At 44.8% G+C, this 25,882-nt stretch overlaps 1 protein-coding gene across 1 annotated transcript in view; it reads left to right on the top strand.

The window, feature by feature from the left end:
* The first annotated feature begins 5,685 nt into the window (after positions 1 to 5,685).
* The window catches only part of ltb4r2b (leukotriene B4 receptor 2b), a 33,001-nt gene continuing 12,804 nt past the window's right edge, over positions 5,686 to 25,882 (top strand). Inside the window, exon 1 of the mRNA XM_058385453.1 lies at positions 5,686 to 6,075. The gene's annotated coding sequence lies outside the window, so the exon portion shown is untranslated. The remainder of the gene's footprint in view (positions 6,076 to 25,882) is intronic.

Below are 25,882 nucleotides of genomic sequence, written 5' to 3'. Positions count from 1 at the left end.
TGTGTTATGTTATGTATTTATAATGTATTGTATGTTGTGTTATAATGTATTTATGTTATAATGTATTTATAATATGTTGTGTTGTATTGTAATAATGTGTTATAATATGTTATGTTATAATATGTTGTGTATTATAATGTATTTATAATGTATTGTATGTTGTATGTTGTGTTATAATGTGTTGTGTTGTAATATGTTATGTATAATATGTTGTATTATAATATGTTATGTTGTATTTATAATGTTGTGTTGTGTTATAATGTATTTATAATATATTTGTGTTTATAATGTGTTGTGTTGTGTTGTAATGTGTTGTAATGTGTTGTGTTGTAATGTGTTGTAATGTGTTGTGTTGTGTTGTGTTGTAATGTGTTGTGTTGTGTTGTGTTGTGTTGTAATGTGTTGTAATGTGTTGTGTTGTGTTGTAATGTGTTGTAATGTGTTGTGTTGTAATGTGTTGTAATGTGTTGTGTTGTGTTGTGTTGTAATGTGTTGTGTTGTAATGTGTTGTGTTGTGTTGTAATGTGTTGTAATGTGTTGTGTTGTAATGTGTTGTAATGTGTTGTGTTGTAATGTGTTGTGTTGTGTTGTGTTGTAATGTGTTGTGTTGTGTTGTAATATGTTGTGTTGTGTTGTGTTGTAATGTGTTGTGTTGTAATGTGTTGTGTTGTCTTGTGTTGTGTTGTGTTGTAATGTGTTGTGTTGTGTTGTAATGTGTTGTGTTGTAATGTGTTGTAATGTGTTGTGTTGTGTTGTGTTGTAATGTGTTGTAATGTGTTGTGTTGTAATGTGTTGTGTTGTAATGTGTTGTAATGTGTTGTGTTGTGTTGTGTTGTAATGTGTTGTGTTGTGTTGTGTTGTAATGTGTTGTGTTGTAATGTGTTGTGTTGTGTTGTAATGTGTTGTGTTGTGTTGTAATGTGTTGTAATATGTTGTGTTGTAATGTGTTGTAATGTGTTGTGTTGTTTTGTAATGTGTTGTGTTGTGTTGTGTTGTAATGTGTTGTGTTGTAATGTGTTGTGTTGTGTTGTAATGTGTTGTAATGTGTTGTGTTGTGTTGTGTTGTAATGTGTTGTGTTGTGTTGTGTTGTAATGTGTTGTTTTGTAATGTGTTGTGTTGTGTTGTAATGTGTTGTGTTGTTTTGTAATGTGTTGTGTTGTGTTGTAATGTGTTGTGTTGTAATGTGTTGTGTTGTGTTGTAATGTGTTGTGTTGTGTTGTAATATGTTGTGTTGTAATGTGTTGTGTTGTGTTGTTTTGTAATGTGTTGTGTTGTGTTGTAATGTGTTGTGTTGTGTTGTGTTGTAATGTGTTGTGTTGTAATGTGTTGTGTTGTGTTGTGTTGTAATGTGTTGTGTTGTAATGTGTTGTAATGTGTTGTGTTGTGTTGTGTTGTGTTGTAATGTGTTGTAATGTGTTGTAATGTGTTGTGTTGTAATGTGTTGTGTTGTAATGTGTTGTGTTGTGTTGTGTTGTAATGTGTTGTGTTGTAATGTGTTGTAATGTGTTGTGTTGTAATGTGTTGTAATGTGTTGTGTTGTAATGTGTTGTAATGTGTTGTAATGTGTTGTGTTGTAATGTGTTGTGTTGTAATGTGTTGTGTTGTGTTGTGTTGTAATGTGTTGTGTTGTAATGTGTTGTAATGTGTTGTGTTGTAATGTGTTGTGTTGTGTTGTAATATGTTGTGTTGTGTTGTGTTGTAATGTGTTGTGTTGTCTTGTGTTGTGTTGTGTTGTGTTGTAATGTGTTGTGTTGTAATGTGTTGTAATGTGTTGTGTTGTGTTGTGTTGTAATGTGTTGTGTTGTGTTGTAATATGTTGTGTTGTGTTGTGTTGTAATGTGTTGTGTTGTCTTGTGTTGTGTTGTGTTGTGTTGTAATGTGTTGTGTTGTGTTGTAATGTGTTGTAATGTGTTGTGTTGTAATGTGTTGTGTTGTGTTGTGTTGTAATGTGTTGTGTTGTGTTGTTTTGTAATGTGTTGTGTTGTGTTGTTTTGTAATGTGTTGTGTTGTGTTGTAATGTGTTGTGTTGTTTTGTAATGTGTTGTGTTGTGTTGTGTTGTAATGTGTTGTGTTGTGTTGTTTTGTACTGTGTTGTGTTGTGTTGTAATGTGTTGTGTTGTGTTGTAATGTGTTGTGTTGTTTTGTAATGTGTTGTGTTGTGTTGTGTTGTAATGTGTTGTGTTGTAATGTGTTGTGTTGTGTTGTAATGTGTTGTAATGTGTTGTGTTGTGTTGTGTTGTAATGTGTTCTGTTGTGTTGTGTTGTAATGTGTTGTGTTGTAATGTGTTGTGTTGTGTTGTGTTGTAATGTGTTGTGTTGTGTTGTGTTGTGTTGTAATGTGTTGTGTTGTGTTGTGTTGTAATGTGTTGTTTTGTAATGTGTTGTGTTGTGTTGTAATGTGTTGTGTTGTTTTGTAATGTGTTGTGTTGTGTTGTTTTGTAATGTGTTGTGTTGTGTTGTAATGTGTTGTGTTGTGTTGTAATGTGTTGTGTTGTGTTGTAATGTGTTGTAATATGTTGTGTTGTGTTGTAATGTGTTGTAATGTGTTGTGTTGTGTTGTGTTTTGTTGTAATGTTTTGTAATGTGTTGTGTTGTGTTGTGTTGTGTTGTGTTGTGTTGTAATGTGTTGTAATATGTTGTGTTGTAATGTGTTGTAATGTGTTGTGTTGTAATGTGTTGTGTTGTGTTGTGTTGTAATGTGTTGTAATGTGTTGTGTTGTAATGTGTTGTGTTGTGTTGTAATGTGTTGTGTTGTAATGTGTTGTGTTGTGTTGTAATGTGTTGTAATGTGTTGTAATGTGTTGTGTTGTAATGTGTTGTGTTGTGTTGTAATGTGTTGTGTTGTAATGTGTTGTAATGTGTTGTGTTGTAATGTGTTGTAATGTGTTGTGTTGTAATGTGTTGTGTTGTGTTGTGTTGTAATGTGTTGTAATGTGTTGTGTTGTAATGTGTTGTGTTGTGTTGTAATGTGTTGTGTTGTAATGTGTTGTGTTGTGTTGTAATGTGTTGTAATGTGTTGTAATGTGTTGTGTTGTAATGTGTTGTGTTGTGTTGTAATGTGTTGTGTTGTAATGTGTTGTGTTGTGTTGTAATGTGTTGTGTTGTAATGTGTTGTGTTGTGTTGTGTTGTGTTGTAATGTGTTGTAATGTGTTGTAATGTGTTGTGTTGTGTTGTAATGTGTTGTAATGTGTTGTGTTGTAATGTGTTGAAATGTGTTGTGTTGTAATGTGTTGTGTTGTGTTGTGTTGTAATGTGTTGTAATGTGTTGTGTTGTAATGTGTTGTAATGTGTTGTGTTGTAATGTGTTGTGTTGTGTTGTAATGTGTTGTGTTGTGTTGTGTTGTGTTGTAATGTGTTGTAATGTGTTGTGTTGTAATGTGTTGTAATGTGTTGTGTTGTAATGTGTTGTGTTGTGTTGTGTTGTGTTGTAATGTGTTGTAATGTGTTGTGTTGTGTTGTGTTGTGTTGTAATGTGTTGTGTTGTAATGTGTTGTAATGTGTTGTGTTGTGTTGTGTTGTAATGTGTTGTGTTGTAATGTGTTGTGTTGTGTTGTAATGTGTTGTGTTGTAATGTGTTGTAATGTGTTGTGTTGTGTTGTGTTGTAATGTGTTGTAATGTGTTGTGTTGTGTTGTAATGTGTTGTGTTGTAATGTGTTGTGTTGTAATGTGTTGTGTTGTGTTGTAATGTGTTGTGTTGTAATGTGTTGTAATGTGTTGTGTTGTGTTGTGTTGTGTTGTAATGTGTTGTAATGTGTTGTGTTGTGTTGTGTTGTAATGTGTTGTGTTGTAATGTGTTGTGTTGTGTTGTGTTGTAATGTGTTGTGTTGTAATGTGTTGTGTTGTGTTGTAATGTGTTGTAATGTGTTGTGTTGTGTTGTGTTGTAATGTGTTGTGTTGTGTTGTGTTGTAATGTGTTGTTTTGTAATGTGTTGTGTTGTGTTGTAATGTGTTGTGTTGTTTTGTAATGTGTTGTGTTGTGTTGTAATGTGTTGTGTTGTAATGTGTTGTGTTGTGTTGTAATGTGTTGTGTTGTGTTGTAATATGTTGTGTTGTAATGTGTTGTGTTGTGTTGTTTTGTAATGTGTTGTGTTGTGTTGTAATGTGTTGTAATGTGTTGTGTTGTAATGTGTTGTAATGTGTTGTGTTGTAATGTGTTGTGTTGTAATGTGTTGTGTTGTAATGTGTTGTAATGTGTTGTGTTGTAATGTGTTGTAATGTGTTGTGTTGTAATGTGTTGTGTTGTAATGTGTTGTAATGTGTTGTGTTGTAATGTGTTGTGTTGTAATGTGTTGTGTTGTAATGTGTTGTGTTGTAATGTGTTGTGTTGTGTTGTAATGTGTTGTAATGTGTTGTGTTGTGTTGTAATGTGTTGTGTTGTGTTGTAATGTGTTGTAATGTGTTGTGTTGTAATGTGTTGAAATGTGTTGTGTTGTAATGTGTTGTGTTGTAATGTGTTGTGTTGTAATGTGTTGAAATGTGTTGTGTTGTAATGTTTTGTGTTGTAATGTGTTGTGTTGTAATGTGTTGTAATGTGTTGTGTTGTAATGTGTTGTGTTGTAATGTGTTGTAATGTGTTGTGTTGTAATGTGTTGTGTTGTGTTGTAATGTGTTGTAATGTGTTGTGTTGTAATGTGTTGTGTTGTAATGTGTTGTAATGTGTTGTGTTGTAATGTGTTGAAATGTGTTGTGTTGTAATGTGTTGTGTTGTAATGTGTTGTGTTGTAATGTGTTGTAATGTGTTGTGTTGTAATGTGTTGTGTTGTGTTGTAATGTGTTGTAATGTGTTGTGTTGTAATGTGTTGTGTTGTGTTGTAATGTGTTGTAATGTGTTGTGTTGTAATGTGTTGTAATGTGTTGTGTTGTGTTGTAATGTGTTGTGTTGTGTTGTAATGTGTTGTAATGTGTTGTGTTGTAATGTGTTGTGTTGTGTTGTAATGTGTTGTAATGTGTTGTGTTGTGTTGTAATGTGTTGTGTTGTGTTGTAATGTGTTGTGTTGTAATGTGTTGTAATGTGTTGTGTTGTAATGTGTTGTAATGTGTTGTGTTGTGTTGTAATGTGTTGTGTTGTGTTGTGTTCAGTGCAGGAACACAGACATGGTTCTCATGAGTGCTTCTTTTTAAATGTCAAGGACACGCCCACCAGCCTGATCCAAGCCCCAGTGAGTCAGGAGAGGGGAGTGTCGTCGCTTGATGACATCACAATGCAGAGCAACTCTGACAAATATACACAGCACTACAACGCTTGGGAAGTTGATGATGTCACTCAGGGGACAGATATTTCTGCATGAAGACCAGAGGTCAGGAGTCAGGAAGTGGTTGCTCTTACACACACAAGAAAGATATTTATCTTTCTTATTATGAGATCATCACATACACACACACACGTACACACACACACACACACACAAATGACAGAACACTATTTTCCCACCACATAGTGCCACATGTGAAGTTCTGCCTCATTTACAGCATCACAGTGACAGAACTGCTCATTTACTGTACTTCATTTCCACCGGGTATTAGTGTGTGTGTGTGTGTGTGTGATGATCTCATAATAAGAAAGATAAATATAAGATATTTGCATCAGATAAGACCGTCATTTCTTCTCTCTCTCCTTGTCTTGTCCTGTCTCTCTGTATAATGAACATTCCAGAGCAAGCATGTGTGCACTTGTGTTTCTAAGGTGAGGGTGTGTTATGTGTGTGTGTGTGTGTGTGTAGTACTAGAATAAATGACTGTATAACAGTAAGTCTGAAGTTATACTCAGTGATAAGGAGACAGAGAAGAAGAGACACAAACAGACAGATACAGTCTGAGAGAGAGAGAGAGAGAGAGAGAGAGTCAGAAAGAGAGAGAAAAATAGAGAAAGAGAGAGAAAGAAACCGAGAGAGAGAGAGAGAGAGAGAGAGAGAGAGAGAAACAGAGAGAGACAGAATAAAAAATAGAGCAAGAAGAGAAAGACAGTTAGAGAGAGAAGATGGTGGCGTGAGAGGAAGTTGTTCCTGAAACAGAGATTTAATCCTTATGTTCCTGTGAGGAAAGTTTACCGCTCCGCATCATCCACACACACCAGTGAGTATTCATTTCGTTAACCTCCTCTGTCCATTCCTTCATCCCTCTGTCTCATCCCCCTGTCTCATCCCTCTGTCTCATCACTCTATCTCTGTCGCTTATTGTCATCATGAGTTTCTTTCACACGTAAAAGTGTCTGCATTCAAAAAAACCCAAACTTTAAACACGTCACTGTGAGTTCAACAAGGTGTTTAAACTCAGCGCTGAACCACATCTCAGGGGGCTTGAGGGATTTTGTGCCCCACAGCAACAGTGACAACAACGGTGAGAGTGACGGGGTGTCAGTGACAACAACGGTGAGAGTGACGGGGTGTCAGTGATGTGACGGTGAGAGTGACGGGGTGTCAGTGATGTGACAGTGAGAGTGACGGGGTGTCAGTGATGTGACAGTGAGAGTGACGGGGTGTCAGTGATGTGACGATGAGAGTGACGGGGTGTCAGTGATGTGACGGTGAGAGTGACGGGGTGTCAGTGATGTGACAGTGAGAGTGACGGGGTGTCAGTGATGTGACGGTGAGAGTGACGGGGTGTCAGTGATGTGACAGTGAGAGTGACGGGGTGTCAGTGATGTGACGGTGAGAGTGACGGGGTGTCAGTGATGTGACGATGAGAGTGACGGGGTGTCAGTGACAACAACGGTGAGAGTGACGGGGTGTCAGTGATGTGACGGTGAGAGTGACGGGGTGTCAGTGATGTGACGATGAGAGTGACGGGGTGTCAGTGACAACAACGGTGAGCGTGACGGGGTGTCAGTGATGTGACGGTGAGAGTGACGGGGTGTCAGTGATGTGACGGTGAGAGTGACGGGGTGTCAGTGATGTGACGATGAGAGTGACGGGGTGTCAGTGATGTGACGATGAGAGTGACGGGGTGTCAGTGATGTGACGATGAGAGTGACGGGGTGTCAGTGATGTGACAGTGAGAGTGACGGGGTGTCAGTGATGTGACGGTGAGAGTGACGGGGTGTCAGTGATGTGACGGTGAGAGTGACGGGGTGTCAGTGACAACAACGGTGAGAGTGACAGGGTGTCAGTGATGTGACAGTGAGAGTGACGGGGTGTCAGTGATGTGACGATGAGAGTGACGGGGTGTCAGTGACAACAACGGTGAGCGTGACGGGGTGTCAGTGATGTGACGGTGAGAGTGACGGGGTGTCAGTGATGTGACGGTGAGAGTGACGGGGTGTCAGTGATGTGACGATGAGAGTGACGGGGTGTCAGTGACAACAACGGTGAGAGTGACAGGGTGTCAGTGATGTGACAGTGAGAGTGACAGGGTGTCAGTGATGTGACAGTGAGAGTGACGGGGTGTCAGTGATGTGACGATGAGAGTGACGGGGTGTCAGTGACAACAACGGTGAGCGTGACGGGGTGTCAGTGATGTGACGGTGAGAGTGACGGGGTGTCAGTGATGTGACGGTGAGAGTGACGGGGTGTCAGTGATGTGACGATGAGAGTGACGGGGTGTCAGTGATGTGACGATGAGAGTGACGGGGTGTCAGTGATGTGACAGTGAGAGTGACGGGGTGTCAGTGATGTGACGGTGAGAGTGACGGGGTGTCAGTGATGTGACGGTGAGAGTGACGGGGTGTCAGTGATGTGACAATGAGAGTGACGGGGTGTCAGTGACAACAACGGTGAGAGTGACAGGGTGTCAGTGATGTGACAGTGAGAGTGACGGGGTGTCAGTGATGTGACGATGAGAGTGACGGGGTGTCAGTGATGTGACGGTGAGAGTGACGGGGTGTCAGTGATGTGACGGTGAGAGTGACGGGGTGTCAGTGATGTGACAGTGAGAGTGACGGGGTGTCAGTGATGTGACGGTGAGAGTGACAGGGTGTCAGTGATGTGACGGTGAGAGTGACGGGGTGTCAGTGATGTGACGGTGAGAGTGACGGGGTGTCAGTGACAACAACGGTGAGAGTGACGGGGTGTCAGTGATGTGACGGTGAGAGTGACGGGGTGTCAGTGACAACAACGGTGAGAGTGACGGGGTGTCAGTGATGTGACGGTGAGAGTGACGGGGTGTCAGTGATGTGACGGTGAGAGTGACGGGGTGTCAGTGATGTGACAGTGAGAGTGACGGGGTGTCAGTGATGTGACGGTGAGAGTGACGGGGTGTCAGTGATGTGACGGTGAGAGTGACGGGGTGTCAGTGATGTGACGGTGAGAGTGACGGGGTGTCAGTGATGTGACGATGAGAGTGACGGGGTGTCAGTGATGTGACGGTGAGAGTGACGGGGTGTCAGTGATGTGACGGTGAGAGTGACGGGGTGTCAGTGATGTGACGGTGAGAGTGACGGGGTGTCAGTGATGTGACGGTGAGAGTGACGGGGTGTCAGTGATGTGACGGTGAGAGTGACGGGGTGTCAGTGATGTGACGGTGAGAGTGACGGGGTGTCAGTGATGTGACGGTGAGAGTGACGGGGTGTCAGTGATGTGACGGTGAGAGTGACGGGGTGTCAGTGATGTGACGGTGAGAGTGACGGGGTGTCAGTGATGTGACAGTGAGAGTGACGGGGTGTCAGTGATGTGACGATGAGAGTGACGGGGTGTCAGTGATGTGACGATGAGAGTGACGGGGTGTCAGTGATGTGACGGTGAGAGTGACGGGGTGTCAGTGATGTGACAGTGAGAGTGATGGGGTGACAGTGACAGTGGCGTGACAGTGAGAGTGATGGGGACAGTGACAGTGGCGTGACAGTGAGAGTGATGGGATGACAGTGACAGTGGCGTGACAGTGAGAGTGATGGGATGACAGTGACAGTGGCGTGACAGTGAGAGTGATGGGGACAGTGACAGTGGCGTGACAGTGAGAGTGATGGGGACAGTGACAGTGGCGTGACAGTGAGAGTGATGGGATGACAGTGACAGTGGCGTGACAGTGAGAGTGATGGGGACAGTGACAGTGGCGTGACAGTGAGAGTGATGGGGTGACAATGACAGTGGCGTGACAGTGAGAGTGATGGGGACAATGACAGTGGCGTGACAGTGAGAGTGATGGGATGACAGTGACAGTGGCGTGACAGTGAGAGTGATGGGGACAGTGACAGTGGCGTGACAGTGAGAGTGATGGGGTGACAGTGACAGTGGCGTGACAGTGAGAGTGATGGGGACAGTGACAGTGGCGTGACAGTGAGAGTGATGGGGACAGTGACAGTGGCGTGACAGTGAGAGTGATAGGGACAGTGACAGTGGCGTGACAGTGAGAGTGATGGGGTGACAATGACAGTGGCGTGACAGTGAGAGTGATGGGGACAATGACAGTGGCGTGACAGTGAGAGTGATGGGATGACAGTGACAGTGGCGTGACTGTGAGAGTGATGGGGACAGTGACAGTGGCGTGACAGTGAGAGTGATGGGGACAATGACAGTGGCGTGACAGTGAGAGTGATGGGGACAGTGACAGTGGCGTGACAGTGAGAGTGATGGGGTGACAATGACAGTGGCGTGACAGTGAGAGTGATGGGGACAATGACAGTGGCGTGACAGTGAGAGTGATGGGATGACAGTGACAGTGGCGTGACAGTGAGAGTGATGGGGACAGTGACAGTGGCGTGACAGTGAGAGTGATGGGGTGACAGTGACAGTGGCGTGACAGTGAGAGTGATGGGGACAGTGACAGTGGCGTGACAGTGAGAGTGATGGGGTGACAGTGACAGTGGCGTGACAGTGAGAGTGATGGGGACTGTGACAGTGGCGTGACAGTGAGAGTGATGGGGTGACAATGACAGTGAGAGTGATGGGGTGACAATGACAGTGGCGTGACAGTGAGAGTGATGGGGTGACAATGACAGTGAGAGTGATGGGGTGACAATGACAGTGAGAGTGATGGGGTGACAATGACAGTGGCGTGACAGTGAGAGTGATGGGGTGACAATGACAGTGAGAGTGATGGGGTGACAATGACAGTGGCATGACAGTGAGAGTGATGGGGTGACAATGACAGTGGCGTGACAGTGAGAGTGATGGGGACAGTGACAGTGGCGTGACAGTGAGAGTGATGGGGTGACAATGACAGTGGCGTGACAGTGAGAGTGATGGGGTGACAATGACAGTGAGAGTGATGGGGACAGTGACAGTGGCGTGAGAGTGAGAGTGATGGGGACAGTCACAGTGGCGTGACAGTGAGAGTGATGGGGTGACAGTGACAGTGGTGTGACAGTGAGAGTGATGGGGTGACAATGACAGTGAGAGTGATGGGATGACAGTGACAGTGGTGTGACAGTGAGAGTGATGGGGTGACAATGACAGTGGCATGACAGTGAGAGTGATGGGGTGACAATGACAGTGGCATGACAGTGAGAGTGATGGGGACAGTGACAGTGGCGTGACAGTGAGAGTGATGGGGTGACAGTGACAGTGGCGTGACAGTGAGAGTGATGGGGTGACAGTGACAGTGGCGTGACAGTGAGAGTGATGGGGTGACAATGACAGTGGCATGACAGTGAGAGTGATGGGGTGACAATGACAGTGGCATGACAGTGAGAGTGATGGGGACAGTGACAGTGGCGTGACAGTGAGAGTGATGGGGACAGTGACAGTGGCGTGACAGTGAGAGTGATGGGGTGACAGTGACAGTGGCGTGACAGTGAGAGTGATGGGATGACAATGACAGTGGTGTGACAGTGAGAGTGATGGGGTGACAATGACAGTGGCGTGACAGTGAGAGTGATGGGGACAGTGACAGTGGCGTGACAGTGAGAGTGATGGGGTGACAATGACAGTGGCGTGACAGTGAGAGTGATGGGGACAGTGACAGTGGCGTGACAGTGAGAGTGATGGGGTGACAGTGACAGTGGCGTGACAGTTAGAGTGATGGGGTGACAGTGACAGTGGCGTGACAGTGAGAGTGATGGGGTGACAATGACAGTGGCGTGACAGTGAGAGTGATGGGGTGACAGTGACAGTGGCGTGACAGTGAGAGTGATGGGGACAGTGACAGTGGCGTGACAGTGAGAGTGATGGGGTGACAATGACAGTGGCGTGACAGTGAGAGTGATGGGGACAGTGACAGTGGCGTGACAGTGAGAGTGATGGGGTGACAATGACAGTGGCGTGACAGTGAGAGTGATGGGGTGACAATGACAGTGGCGTGACAGTGAGAGTGATGGGGTGACAGTGACAGTGGCGTGACAGTGAGAGTGATGGGGTGACAATGACAGTGGCGTGACAGTGAGAGTGATGGGGTGACAGTGACAGTGGCGTGACAGTGAGAGTGATGGGGTGACAGTGACAGTGGCGTGACAGTGAGAGTGATGGGGTGACAGTGACAGTGGCGTGACAGTGAGAGTGATGGGGTGACAATGACAGTGGCGTGACAGTGAGAGTGATGGGGTGACAGTGACAGTGGCGTGACAGTGAGAGTGATGGGATGACAGTGACAGTGGCGTGACAGTGAGAGTGATGGGGTGACAGTGACAGTGGCGTGACAGTGAGAGTGATGGGGTGACAATGACAGTGGCGTGACAGTGAGAGTGATGGGGACAGTGACAGTGGCGTGACAGTGAGAGTGATGGGGTGACAATGACAGTGGCGTGACAGTGAGAGTGATGGGGTGACAGTGACAGTGGCGTGACAGTGAGAGTGATGGGGTGACAATGACAGTGGCGTGACAGTGAGAGTGATGGGGTGACAGTGACAGTGGCGTGACAGTGAGAGTGATGGGGTGACAGTGACAGTGGCGTGACAGTGAGAGTGATGGGGTGACAGTGACAGTGGCGTGACAGTGAGAGTGATGGGGTGACAGTGACAGTGGTGTGACAGTGAGAGTGATGGGGTGACAATGACAGTGGCATGACAGTGAGAGTGATGGGGTGACAATGACAGTGGCATGACAGTGAGAGTGATGGGGTGACAATGACAGTGGTGTGACAGTGAGAGTGATGGGGACAGTGACAGTGGCGTGACAGTGAGAGTGATGGGGTGACAGTGACAGTGGCGTGACAGTGAGAGTGATGGGGACAGTGACAGTGGCGTGACAGTGAGAGTGATGGGGTGACAGTGACAGTGGCGTGACAGTGAGAGTGATGGGGACAGTGACAGTGGCGTGACAGTGAGAGTGATGGGGACAGTGACAGTGGCGTGACAGTGAGAGTGATGGGGACAGTGACAGTGGCGTGACAGTGAGAGTGATGGGGTGACAGTGACAGTGGCGTGACAGTGAGAGTGATGGGGACAGTGACAGTGGTGTGACAGTGAGAGTGATGGGGTGACAGTGACAGTGGTGTGACAGTGAGAGTGATGGGGTGACAGTGACAGTGGTGTGACAGTGAGAGTGATGGGGTGACAATGACAGTGGCGTGACAGTGAGAGTGATGGGGTGACAGTGACAGTGGCGTGACAGTGAGAGTGATGGGGTGACAGTGACAGTGGCGTGACAGTGAGAGTGATGGGGTGACAGTGACAGTGGTGTGACAGTGAGAGTGATGGGGTGACAATGACAGTGGCATGACAGTGAGAGTGATGGGGTGACAATGACAGTGGCATGACAGTGAGAGTGATGGGGTGACAATGACAGTGGTGTGACAGTGAGAGTGATGGGGACAGTGACAGTGGCGTGACAGTGAGAGTGATGGGGTGACAATGACAGTGGCGTGACAGTGAGAGTGATGGGGACAGTGACAGTGGCGTGACAGTGAGAGTGATGGGGTGACAGTGACAGTGGCGTGACAGTGAGAGTGATGGGGTGACAGTGACAGTGGTGTGACAGTGAGAGTGATGGGGACAGTGACAGTGGTGTGACAGTGAGAGTGATGGGGTGACAGTGACAGTGGTGTGACAGTGAGAGTGATGGGGTGACAGTGACAGTGGCGTGACAGTGAGAGTGATGGGGTGACAGTGACAGTGGCGTGACAGTGAGAGTGATGGGGTGACAGTGACAGTGGTGTGACAGTGAGAGTGATGGGATGACAGTGACAGTGGCGTGACAGTGAGAGTGATGGGGTGACAGTGACAGTGGCGTGACAGTGAGAGTGATGGGGTGACAGTGACAGTGGCGTGACAGTGAGAGTGATGGGGTGACAGTGACAGTGGCGTGACAGTGAGAGTGATAGGGACAGTGACAGTGGCGTGACAGTGAGAGTGATGGGGACAGTGACAGTGGCATGACAGTGAGAGTGATGGGGTGACAATGACAGTGGCATGACAGTGAGAGTGATGGGGTGACAATGACAGTGGCATGACAGTGAGAGTGATGGGGTGACAATGACAGTGGTGTGACAGTGAGAGTGATGGGGACAGTGACAGTGGCGTGACAGTGAGAGTGATGGGGTGACAATGACAGTGGCGTGACAGTGAGAGTGATGGGGACAGTGACAGTGGCGTGACAGTGAGAGTGATGGGGTGACAGTGACAGTGGCGTGACAGTGAGAGTGATGGGGTGACAGTGACAGTGGCGTGACAGTGAGAGTGATGGGGTGACAGTGACAGTGGCGTGACAGTGAGAGTGATGGGGTGACAGTGACAGTGGCGTGACAGTGAGAGTGATGGGGTGACAGTGACAGTGGCGTGACAGTGAGAGTGATGGGGACAGTGACAGTGGCGTGACAGTGAGAGTGATGGGGTGACAGTGACAGTGGCGTGACAGTGAGAGTGATGGGGTGACAGTGACAGTGGCATGACAGTGAGAGTGATGGGGACAGTGACAGTGGCGTGACAGTGAGAGTGATGGGGTGACAGTGACAGTGGCGTGACAGTGAGAGTGATGGGGTGACAGTGACAGTGGCGTGACAGTGAGAGTGATGGGGTGACAATGACAGTGGCGTGACAGTGAGAGTGATGGGGACAGTGACAGTGGCGTGACAGTGAGAGTGATGGGGTGACAGTGACAGTGGCGTGACAGTGAGAGTGATGGGGTGACAGTGACAGTGGCGTGACAGTGAGAGTGATGGGGTGACAGTGACAGTGGCGTGACAGTGAGAGTGATGGGGACAGTGACAGTGGCGTGACAGTGAGAGTGATGGGGTGACAGTGACAGTGGCGTGACAGTGAGAGTGATGGGGACAGTGACAGTGGCGTGACAGTGAGAGTGATGGGGTGACAGTGACAGTGGCGTGACAGTGAGAGTGATGGGGTGACAGTGACAGTGGCGTGACAGTGAGAGTGATGGGGTGACAGTGACAGTGGCGTGACAGTGAGAGTGATGGGGTGACAGTGACAGTGGCGTGACAGTGAGAGTGATTAAACGTTTCATGTAACGTATTACATCACAAGATTTTATTGATGAAACACTGGGTTTAATTATTAATGATTACAGCACACTTAAAGAGAGATTAACAGCTATATTAATAACTTCTCATTTTTAAACTGGGGTTCTGGAGGTTGTGGATGAAAGAGCTGGGGTTCTGGTGCTTGAGGTTTGAGTGGTGAAGTTTCAGGTTCTGGGGTTCGAGTGGTTGTGGTTCAGAAGGTGGGGTTCGAGTGGCTGAGATGCTGATTGTTATGGTTCAGGTGGTTGAGGTTAAGATGGCTGGGGTATGAGTGGTTATGATTCAGGTGGTTGTGGTTTGATTGGACCTGGTTGGGGTGGTTGTGGTTGAGGCTGGAGGTTGAGGTTAAGGTGTTTGGGGTTGAAGCGTGGTCCTACAGGCTGCAGGGTTTTTTGCATGACAAACTAATAATTCACCTTCTTCATCTTCGGTATTTCTGAACTTCTCATCCATCTTCTTAACCACATGTGTCTGTTATCTGTTATCATGTGTCTGTTAAATATCTGTTCCCATAGAGACTGGATCTAGGGGGTGTGGCACACGGTGTGATCACCTGACGTTCATCACCTTTTTATATTTGTAAGACGGCTCAGTTAACTAGAACATTTATAACGGATGCTCGAGTTACAAAGGTAGAGGTTTCTACACACACATGTGAGCTCTTCTCCTCTCAGTGTGGAGGATCGACAGGTTTGAACTCGCGAAGCTGCCACACCTTTCCACTGAACACACACATCATACACACACATCTTCCTTCATACACACATCTTACCTTACACATACATCCTCCCTCATACACACATAACTCATAACTCACACACTCATAATTCAATTCAATTCAATTTTATTTGTATAGCGCTTTTAACAAAGAGCATTGTCTCAAAGCAGCTTTACATAAGAAACAACATACAGACAAACAATCTAGATGTTATCCCAAGTGAGCAAGCCTCAGGTGACTATGGCAAGGAAAAACTCTTTTAGATGGTATGAGGAAGAAACCTTGAGAGGAACCAGACTCAAAAGGGAACCCATCCTCATTTGGGTGACAGCGGAGAGTGTGATTATAAATTATTTTAAACACCGGAGAGTGTGATATGAACAATGTCCTTTGTGCATTTATGTGTAGTCAGTTGTGTGATGCCGCTACAGCATGTGTAGAATGTTATGTAAATTAATAAGGAGGTTCTTGTCGTCCACATAAGGTTGGCAGCGTTGCTTTGAATACCCCAATCCTCGCAAAGCAGAACCCGGCTGGAGCTGGTCCATCTCCGGATGCCACTGGAGCCGGCACAGTCTCTGTATGCCTCGGGATGGGTAGAAGAAGGGAAACAATGGAACAGCTTTAGCGTAGCTGCTGTTCATAATATTAGCAGCACTAGATGATAATGTGCATTTAATCAGATGTACTGGAGCACAAGGTTATGGGATGTGTTAGATGTATGCCAGGCTGAAGAGATAAGTCTTTAGTCTACATTTAAACTGGGAGACTGTGTCTGAGCCCCGAACACTGTCAGGAAGACTGTTCCAAAGTTTAGGAGCTAAATATGAAAACACTCTACCCCCTTTTGTGGACTTTAATATTCTGGGAACTACCAGAAGTCCGGAGTTTTGAGATCTCAAATCCAAATTCAAATTTTATTTGTCACATACGGAATCATACACAGTACGACATGGAGTGAAATGCTTTTTACGACTGTCTTACATAGAAGAGGAAAGAGTAAGAAAGAAAATGTGTAACAGAAAAATGTGTAAAAGAAAATGTGTAACAAATATAAAAGTGAAAAAAAATATATAAAAAGTATAAAAGCAAAAACAAACAAACAAAACAAAAAAAAATATATGTATATATATGTATAGTACAGTATAGTATATGTGAAAAATAAAACAATATAAATATATGTGTAGAATCTATAATGTACAGAAGATACAGTATATGAATATATGTAGATAAAAAGGTCTGCTAAAGTCAACATTGAAATGGTGTTGCAAAAGAGTATAGTATGTACAGTGTGCATATGTAATATAAATATATAAATATATTGTAGAAGTGTATATGAGGCAAAATATAATGTCCAGTTTAACAGGGAGTAAAGTGCCAGTGCAGTGCACACACAAAGATGTACAGAGAAGATGTACAGTGAGTGTTATTGTGTGTACAGAGTAGTGCAATATTAGCATGTGCAACAATCAGCTGAGGTAGAAAGCTCCTCCTCATTCTCTCTGTGTTCGCCTTCAAGGAACGGAAACGTTTCCCTGACTTCAACAGAGAGAAGAGTCCATTGTTGGGATGGCTGAGGTCCTTCATAATCTTGCTGGCTTTGGTCCAGCACCGCTTGCTGTATATAGTGTCCAGGTCAGGAAGCTTGGTGCGGATGGTGCACTCGGCTGCACCAAAGAACGAAAGAAAAGAAAGAACGAAAGAACCACACAGAGACAGTGATTGAATAGCAGAACTCTTCGAAATTTAATGAGATGAACAGGGAGTATTTATACAGAAGAAAGGTATAATCATTATTATCTATAGGAAAAAAAAGACGTCAGCAGAAACAGACGTGGTGGTTGACGTGTTCACTGGCAGTTTTGTGAGTTTATTACGAAAAGGCCTATCTAAGATACAGAAGACGGAACTGTTACTGAGTGTCTGTGTTCAGCACATGTTCTCAAAACAGAACAGAAAGACTTTCTAAGACAAAACAAAGGATATCATGGTAATAAGATTAGGTCATAAACAAACGTTGACACACTCAGCCAAGGGCCAAAGTCAGCCCAGAACAGAGCGTGCCTAGATATAGAATATATCAATGCCCTCTTAGGTCCCATCGGGACCTGTGCGTGCACTCCTATGGAGCATCAAAACAGTTTTACTGTCAACTGGGCCATGCCCCAACCCCACACAACAGTCAACCAAGGCCGCGCATGCCAGAGGTCAGAGGGTGGTCCTGTCCAGCAGAAAGAAAGACCTACTTCATTGTACTGATTGGAACTGCCACAAAAGTATTGTTAACTAGGGCATCTACAGAAATGCACTTAAGGATACACAGTAAGAACAGAAAAACCAAAACAATGATCACAACAACAGGTATAATGGAATGCAGAATCCAGTTACCCCAACCAACCCAAAGACAAGAAAGCCATGCAAACCAAGAGTCATCAGCTTTCTCATATGTTGAATAACATTGGTGATGTTATGAAAGTTATCAGGAATAAAAAAAAACAACATGAGGTGTTAAGCATCTTACAGACACCTCCATGCTCTGCAGTCAAGATATCCAAGATCATCCTGTTCTGAAGAACCACATCTCTCATATCCTTTAATTCACCACTGACTATATCCTTAGCAAATGATACTGAACAAGCTCTGCACCTATCAGTGGGTTGTCAAGCCATTTATTTTATTAAGTGTGGCTGCGGTACCTCCTCCTAGGAACACAGACCATCCTACCACTGCACCTGATGAAGTCCAGGGGTCAACTAAGGTATATCCTTCAAAATATCTAGGTGCATAATGCCTACTTCGGTGATTTTGCCAAGGGTTCCCTGTGTGTACAGAGACACTAGGGACAACAAAGGCTGGGTAACAGCACCCTGTCCAATTCCAAAGGCGAGGTATATTAGTATAAGCTTTACTTCCACATACCCACAAGACAGTGTTAGTTGTTGTTAGAAAACTAAATGGATATTTCTGTCCAGTGATGAGACCATCATTAGATTGAGGGAAACCCTTATCATTAATAAAACAAAAAGGATTGGATCCCTCTTCCAAAGCCATCACATCCACATGAGTCTTGCACTCAGAGTTGCTGAGGGATAACTGGTCACTATCATTCAAATAGAGACAAGTGTCACCCAACTTTTTGGGACAATAAATACCTGTGAATTGCCCAATAATACATCAGGGGGAGAGGTGCACTCTTCCCCCTGGAGACCATGACATGTATTCAGGCTGGAGTTACAGCCAGGCACAGGATCGGTCATGTCATGTCCTGAGCGAAAAACAGCAGTTAGCTGTAGCAGCCAGACAATATCAGGGGGAACTAGACAGAAAAAAAAAAAAATTCTTATTGATCTCAACTGCAGTATTATTATCTAAAGGAAATGACGACCACTGAGTACCAATGTGATGACAGACCCAACAAGATGCATCATGAATGTCGGACAAATTGCGAGCAATTTCTAAAGAAAAAGCACAGGCTAAATTCCCACCACACTGCTGCTGAGGTGTAAAACTACCAACATAGGGGCATAAGGCCCCTACTAAAAATATAATCAACATTTTTCCACTTATTTTCTAAGCAATGGCTGAGTTAGCCTATCAGGATCACAATGTGAGCAAGTTCTTGAATGACCAAAGAGTCTACAAAATCAGTGTCTAGGAATGTTATTAGTTCTAGACCTGGTCAGATTATCAGACGTGTGAAAGCTAATACATAGGTTTCTATATGTGTATGTGAAAAGGTGAGATGAGAATGAGAAACCCCCTAAGAACTGCTTGATTGCAGTTTTTCTCCTTTCTTAGGTGTCACTGGAACAGGGCACTGTTACACCCTGCTGGCGTGGATCCACGGAGGTTGAGAATCAGTGAGGACAGCAGTGCCTGTGACTGCTACCACTCTAATTGGATGGCCAAAGGCTGCTTCCCCCACTTTCCTGGGATTGAGGCTTTTTACTAAAACAGCATCACCTGGGAGAAAAGTGTGAGTCGGCTGATCTGTAGGTAGAGGGAGAGAGGCAGAGACATTACCATGCACACTGTTTAATTTTTCAACTAGTGCTTGAGTGTAATCACCGACAATCACCTCCAAGTCACCTGAAAAGGAAACACCAGGATTACCTTTAGTCCAAGGGGTTGGAAATGGCCTGCCCATAATTCTCAAAAGGAGATAGTTGGGATTTTGGATGTGGCATCATGAGAATTTCACAAAGAACTGAGGGCAGGAGATCCACCCAGTTTTGGCTGTTGGTTTGTAATAAAGCCTTAGTGAGTCTGTCTTTAATGGTTCTATTCTCTCTTTTTACTATCCCTGAACTTTGGGGATGGTATGGAATATGATTCTAAAAGTTCTAGTCAATGTTGAGATACTGACAAAGTTTCTGTACCGTTACCATGTACCGTTATCACTGTCAGTTGATTGTGGGATACCATACCTAGGTATGATTTCTTTTGCCAAAATTTTAATGACAGTATTTGCATTTTCCTTTGCACAGGGAAAAGCTTCAACCCATTTTGAGAACTTATCAACAATCACCAAAAGATATTTTAGCTTTCTCACAGGAGGCATGTGTGTAACGTCAATTTGTAAAGCTTGAAACAGGGCTTCTGGGAGGGGTAACGCATCGTGTTTGGCAGTTTTACCCTGAATGTTGGCTCTGGCACAAATCAAACATGCATCAAGTAGCAATTTGGCAGTTTTAGTGACATTGAGAATACAGAATTGTTTGTTGATGTTTCTAATCACCCTTTTTTGTGTGACGAGATACCATGAAAATGGCTCAAGAGAAATGATAAGACAGAACAGGGGAGTGCAATACGGCCCAGAGGTCAGCGAATCAGTCCGTCCTTATCTGAGGGTGAACAGTTCTCAGAAGACCAAAACAAAAGATCTTGTTTGTAGAAAAGATATGTCAATATCTATTGGAGTCAAAATGTATGTAAACAGAGAAAATACTGTGGCTATTTTGTGCACAAAAGGTGTTGACATACCTTCTTTGGCAGCCCATTTTGCCACTTCATCAGCTAGAGAGTACAATGAGCCATTTCAGAATCTCTTGGGTCATGACCCTTGACCTTGATGACAGCTAAACATTTAGGTAACATTGAGGCCTCTAGAAGATCAGAAACCAGTGTAGCATGTGAAATGGGTTTACCATTTGCAGCTTTAAAACCAAGTGCATGCCAAATCTTACCAAAATCATGCGCTACACCAAAAGCATATCGCGAATCAGTATAAATAGTCACAACTTGATCTTTAAACAGACAACATGGCCTTGTTAACACAGCAAGTTCAGCCACTTGAGCTGAATGAAAAGGAGTTGTCGTGTACAACATTAGGCAAAGAACATACTGAATATCCACATAAGGTGGTATTATCATTGGGATTAGAGCACGAGCCATCTACAAATGTGTGCCCCACCCTCCAACGGATGTTGTGACAGATCTGCATGCAGAGATGATGATTCTGAAGTCATGTTCCAGCCAGCCATCAGGCACTTGTTTCTCCGAACAAGACCGCACAAGGTGTTCAAGCAGGACAGCTGGGCTATTTTGGGCCGTTACGGGTTTGATAGTGAGATTTTGTGTGGCACAAAGGATGGCTTCATAACCTGAACGACGTTGTACGGTCATATGTTGTGTCTGAATATTATTGAGAATGGTGACTACCTGATGTGGTGCATGTAGTGTAAGTGGGTGTGAAAGAACAACTCTTTCAGCATCTGAGACAAGTAGAGCAGAGGCAGCAACTGAACACAAACATGCGGGCATACCTTGGGCCACAGAGTTGAGAGCTTTAGACAGATATGCTACTGGGCAATAACCACCACTGTGTTTTTGGGCCAAGACTCCTGTGGCCATGCCCCCATCCTTGGTGACATAGAGCTGAAATGGAATGTTGTAGTCAGGCAGCCCTAGAGCCGGAGCAGAGCTCAGGGACTGTTTGAGGTAACAGAAAGAGTTCATCATTTCTTTAGTCCATTCTACAGTATCTGGCATGTCTCTGAGACAGCATTGGCACAACACTGTCATAGTGTGAACAGTCTGGTATGTACTGACGGCAGTAATCGATCAGTCCCAGAAAACTTAGCATACCCTTCCTTATTTTGGGTGGATGGGATGCGATTTTGTAAGCGATCTACAAGAATGTTATGATCTATAGTGTGGAATGCAGCACTAAGATCAAGCAGGACTAAAATTGAGATGCAGCATTGGTCTGATCCTAAAAACAAGTCATTTGTGATTTTAACTAGAACAGTTTCTGTACTATGATGGGGCCTGAAACCCGACTGAAATTCTTCGAAGATGTTGTTTTCCTGTAAGAAGGAGCAAACTTGAGCTGACACCTTCTCTAATATTTCTGATATAAACGGAAGGTTTGAAACCGGTCTGTAATTTGATCCTTCATTAGGGTCTAGTTTAGGTTTCTTAAGAAGAGGCTTAATAACTGTTAACTTGAGAGATTTTGGGACATTACCTTGATATAATGAGGAGTTGATAATATTGAGAAGAGGTTCTCCAGCAGTATGCATCACTCCTTTCAGCAATCTAGTTGGAATTGGATTGTTGATTTAGCCGTGGTGATAAGTTTAAATAGCTCTTCCTGCCCTATACTGGTAAAGCATTGTAGCTCTAGATGTGGAGCTTTAGGCTGGACTGGAAATTCATAAAGTCCTCACTACTAAACTGTGATGGAATACTCTCTCCAGAAATCTGATGCTTTGTTAGTTTAGCCACTGTACTAAATAAGAATCTGGGATTGTTCTGGTTTATTTCTATCAGTTTGCTCAGATGCTCGGCCCAAGCAGCTTTTAGAGCCTGTCTATAGCTAGACAAATTGTCTTTAAGCGCAATACTAAAAAGTTCAAATTTAGTTGTTCTCCACTTTGACTCGAGGTTACGGGTTGCTCTCTTGAGGGTGTGAGTATGACTATTATACCGTGGTGCAGGTGTTTTAACTCTGATCTTTTTTAGTCGGATGGGGGCAACAGTGTCTAGTGTGCTGGTGAAAATATTGCCTATGCTGTTAGTCACTCCATCTAGTGCATCTGCATTTCGGGGTCTAGCAAGAAGTTGAGACAGATCTGGCAGATTGCTTGTGAATCTGTCTTTAGTGGTCGGAGTTATAGTTCTACCAAGTTTATAACAGAGAGACGTGTCTAATATGTTCTACAGGTAGAGTGTACACTAAGAGGTGATGGTCTGTGATATCATCACTTTGAGGTAGAACAGATATCGGTGACATCGGTCCCATGTGATATAATTAAATCTAGCATATGATCAAAACAATGAGTTGGTCTATTAATGTTTTGTTTAACCCCAAAGGAATTTAGTAAATCTATAAATGCATTGTTAAAACTGATCAATAGGTCTAAGAGTATATGTGCAAACTCTTTAATAAAGTCAGTGTAAGGCCCCGGGGGTCTATACATGGTGACCAGAGCAAGATATAGTAGGGATTTTTTTTTTACGTACGTCAGTGAGTGCAACATTAAGGACAAGCATTTACATTTCTGGCATTTGGCAGACGCTCTTATCCAGAGCGACATACAAAAGTGCTTTAAGTCTCTATCATTGAAAACATTAACACTGGTTCAATAGGTCACAGACTCAGGATACCAATCGCCTAAAATTGGAATTTTTTATTTATTTTTTTTAAATAAACCATAAACAGTGAAAGCTAAGAGCTAGTTTAAGTGCCTCAGGAAAAGGTAGGTCTTAAGACGTCGTTTGAAGACAGTCAGAGACTCTGCTGTGCGGACATCTAGGGGAAGTTCATTCCACCACCTCGGTGGAAGAACAGAGAAGAGTCTAGATGAATACCTACCTTTTACCCTGAGAGATGGTGGGACCAGTCGGGCAGTGCTAGTGGATCAGAGGGAGCGAAGAGCAGTGCAAGGAGTAATAAGATCTTTGAGGTAAGATGGTGCTGGTCCATTCTTGGCTTTGTAGGCAAGCATCAGTGTTTTGAATCTGATGCAGCTTCAGGAAGCCAGTGGAGGAGCAGCAGTGGGGTGGTGTGGGAGAACTTAGGCAGGTTGAATACAAGCCGTGCAGCTGCATTTTGGATCATTTGCAGTGGACAAGTTGCATTCAGAGGAAGACCTGCCAGTAAAGAGTTGCAGTAGTCCAGTCTCAAAATGACCAGAGACTGAACAAGCACTTGAGTAGCCTGTGTGGATAGAAATGGTCGGATCCTTCTGATGTTGTACAGAAGAAACCAACATGAGCGTGTCACATTGGCAACATGGGAGGAAAAGGACAGTTGATTGTCCATGGTTACCCCAAGGTTGCGAGCAGTGGCTGAAGGGGAGATCATTGAGTTGTCCAGAGATAATGCAAGATCCTGGGCTGGGGATAAATCACCTGGGATGACCAGCAGTTCAGTTTTGCTGGGATTGAGTTTCAGCTGATGAGCTGTCATCCAGGATGAAATGTCTGCCAGACACGCTGAGATTCGGGTAGAAGCTGTGGTATCTGAGGGAGATAAGGAGAAGATAAGTTGGGTGTCATCAGCATAGCAGTGGTATGAAAAGCCGTGTGAGGATATCACTTTGCCAAGAGTGTGAGTGTAGAGGGAGAAAAGGAGAGGACCAAGTACTGAGCCTTGTGGGACACCAGTAGAGAGTCTGCGTGGGGCAGATGTCAATCCCTTCCATGTTACCTGATATGAGCGACCAACCAGGTAGGAAACAAACCATTCCCATGCTGTTCCAAAAATTCCAAGACTCCTGAGGGTGGACAAGAGAGTCTTGTGGTTAACCGTGTCAGATGCTGCAGTAAGGTCAAGGAGAATGAGGACCAATGAGAGCTTGGCTGATCTAGCAGCATGTAGTTTCTCAGTGACCGCCAAAAGGTCAGTCTCTGTAGAATGTGCTGCTTTGAAGCCAGACTGGTTGGGATCATGGAGGTTATTCTGCAAGAGATAGTCAGACAGCTGATTATAAACAATTTATTCGAGAATTTTTGAAAGAAAGGTGAGGAGTGATACCGGTCTGTAATTATTAATGTCAGAGGGATCCAAAGTAGGTTTCTTCAGTATAGGGATAACCCTTGGCAGATGAAGGTCTGGCAGATGTTCTCAATCTTCTCTGTGTAAAAAGTGGCAAAATCTTCAGCGGTCAGGGAGGATGGAGCAGGTGGAGTCGGAGGGTTGAGTAGTTCAGAGAAGATGTTGTGGAGCTTTCGGGGATCTTGTGCAGAAGCCTCAAGCTTTTCCTTGTACAAGGAAGTCTTGGCAGAAGTCACGTCCGAAGAGAATCTGGACAGAAGCATACAATAAGAGGTGAGATCTGCGTCCAGTTGAGATTTCTTCCACTTCCTCTCTGCTGTTCGTAGTTCTCTTCGATTATTGCGAAGCACATCTGACAGCCAAGGAGCAGGACAAGAAGTCTTCCTGCGTTTAGTGGATAAAGGGCAGAGAAGGTCCATGGTTGATGAAAGAGAGGAGATGATAGTGTCTGTAGCTGAGTCTAGGGGTAAGGAGCACTTGGAATGAGGTTAACCTGGGTCCTGTTTTCTGAGTAACCGTAAGAGAATTGTTATAGATAGTTGCAACACCACCTCCACCACCAGTCTGACGGGGCTCATGCTTATAGGAATATCCTGATGGAATGGGCTCATTCAGAACAATGTGGTCATTTGGTCTAAGCTAGGTTTCAGTATGGCAGAGTGCGTAAAAACTATAATCTGAGCTCATTTCATTAACAATATTTGCTTTCGGTGCAAGGGATCTAATGTTGAGCAGCCAAAACTTGTTTATCTTTACTTATTTGGCCTTTGTCAGGTTTAATTGTGTGAACTTGTATCAGTCTGGTGAGTTGAACAGTAGCTATTCTAATTGTAATCTAAAGGTAAGACTTACCAGTCAGATGGTGCGTAGTGTCCTGGAGATGTTGTGCGAGAGGACTGCTGCTCCAACTCTGGCCATCAGAGCGGTAGAGCCTAGGACGCTCCCAGAAAATATTGCAGTTATCAACAAAGGGTAATTTCTGGTCTTGACACCAAGACTGTAACCATTCATTAAAAGCAAACAGCCTACTGAACCTCTCAATTCCTCGCTGGAACGTGGGAAGTGGTCATGACATGATGATCCTCGTCATGGGCGATGTGGTGTGAACCTTCTCCACCAGGCTCCTGAAGTCCTTTCTCAGGATCTCCGTCTGCCTCAGCCTGGTGTCGTTCGTGCCAGCATGGAGGACCACAGCTCTTATTCTTATTCAGGATTGCGGGTACCTGTGCAGAGACCTCAACACCACAAGCACCAGGAAAACAGTGAGTGTGCACCTTACCTTTAGCCACGGTAGCATGGACGTGCCGGATGATGGAGTCTCCAATGATCACGCGACACACTCTGTCTCGCGAAGGGGAGCAAAGTGGTTGCGGGTCGAGATCTTGAAAGCAGGTGGCAGCGGAGGGGGAGAGGTCCTTGCCCGGGGCTTGGCTCGTGTCTTCCGCTGCAGCTGCATCCGGGCTCCGTGGTACCCTGGCGCCGGAGTGAACGAAACCTGGGCGGGCCACGTCCTTGGTGTGCTGGGCCTTGGCAGAGAAGTACACGGAGTTGAGGTTGTGGGAGTGTTTGTTTCACGCTGTGGATTTACCTGGGACAGGTGAGGGTCAGTCTGGGATGATTCCAGCGCGGCTTTCCGCTGTTGCAGCTGGGCTAGCTTCACCTGTAGGTCACGGATCTGCTTCTCCATGGCCTCCAGCTCCAAGTCCAGTGAGTGCAGCTTGAATGAATCCTCACCTGCACTCAAACGCAAACCCACAACCAACATAGTGTTTAAGAGCAGTAGTACAACAGAGATAATTGGTGTGAAAAACGTAAACAAACTTGTGGTAGCCAGGCTAACGGGTTAGCAATACTAATGGGCTAACCAGCTATAAGT

This window comes from Hemibagrus wyckioides, unplaced genomic scaffold (assembly GCF_019097595.1).
Source record: "Hemibagrus wyckioides isolate EC202008001 unplaced genomic scaffold, SWU_Hwy_1.0 Contig33, whole genome shotgun sequence".
Classification (NCBI taxonomy): Eukaryota; Metazoa; Chordata; class Actinopteri; order Siluriformes; family Bagridae; genus Hemibagrus; species Hemibagrus wyckioides.
The sequence above is the reverse complement of the archived record's forward strand: the minus strand, read 5'-3'. Positions and strand labels throughout refer to the sequence as shown.